Source organism: Arachis hypogaea, chromosome 5 (genome assembly GCF_003086295.3).
Source record: "Arachis hypogaea cultivar Tifrunner chromosome 5, arahy.Tifrunner.gnm2.J5K5, whole genome shotgun sequence".
Classification (NCBI taxonomy): domain Eukaryota; kingdom Viridiplantae; phylum Streptophyta; class Magnoliopsida; order Fabales; family Fabaceae; genus Arachis; species Arachis hypogaea.
This window is the reverse complement of record NC_092040.1, coordinates 110976886-110977824: the sequence shown is the minus strand read 5'-3', so window position 1 is coordinate 110977824 and position 939 is coordinate 110976886. Positions and strand designations below refer to the sequence as shown.

Here is a 939-nt window from a genome sequence, read left to right as displayed (position 1 = left end):
GAGTCAATATTTTGTTCTGAGCCAGTATGGCATTCAGAGTGTCAATCTCAAGAACTCCTTTCTTCTGATTGGTCCCATTGTTCACAGGATTCCTTTCAGAAGTGTACATGAATTGGTTATTTGCAACCATTTCAATCAGCTCTTGAGCTTCTGTAGGCGTCTTCTTCAGATGAAGAGATCCTCCAGTAGAGCTATCCAAAGACATCTTGGACAGTTCAGAGAGACCATCATAGAAAATACCTATGATGCTCCATTCAGAAAGCATATCAGAAGGACACTTTCTGATTAATTGTTTGTATCTTTCCCAAGCTTCATAGAGGGATTCTCCTTCCTTCTGTCTGAAGGTTTGGACTTCCACTCTAAGCTTACTCAATTTTTGAGGTGGAAAGAACTTTGCCAAGAAGGCATTGACTAGCTTTTCCCAAGAGTCCAGGCTTTCTTTAGGTTGTGAGTCCAACCATGTCCTAGCTCTGTCTCTTACAGCAAAAGGGAATAGCATCAGTCTGTAGACCTCAGGGTCAACCCCATTAGTCTTGACAGTGTCACAGATTTGCAAGAATTCAGCTAAAAACTGATGAGGATCTTCCAATGGAAGTCCATGGAACTTGCAATTCTGTTGCATTAGAGAAACTAATTGAGGCTTAAGCTCAAAGTTGTTTGCTCCAATGGCAGGGATAGAGATGCTTCTCCCATAAAAGTCGGGAGTAGGTGCAGTAAAGTCACCCAGCACCTTCCTTGCATTGTTGGCATTGTTGTTGTTTTCGGCTGCCATAGGTTCTTCTTCTTTGAAGATTTCTGTTAGGTCCTCTATAGAGAGTTGTGCTTTGGCTTCTCTTAGCATTCTCTTCAAGGTCCTTTCAGGTTCAGGATCAGCCTCAACAAGAATGCTTTTGTCCTTGCTCCTGCTCATAAGAAAGAGAAGGAAACAAGAAAATGTGG

The 939-nt window shown here is 42.2% G+C and overlaps 1 non-coding gene across 1 annotated transcript; it reads left to right on the top strand.

The window, feature by feature from the left end:
- Positions 1-259: 259 nt before the first annotated feature.
- Positions 260-367, top strand: LOC112804895 (small nucleolar RNA R71). Its single transcript, XR_003203512.1, has one exon. It is a non-coding gene; the product is annotated as a small nucleolar RNA R71 (small nucleolar RNA).
- Positions 368-939: the final 572 nt, after the last annotated feature.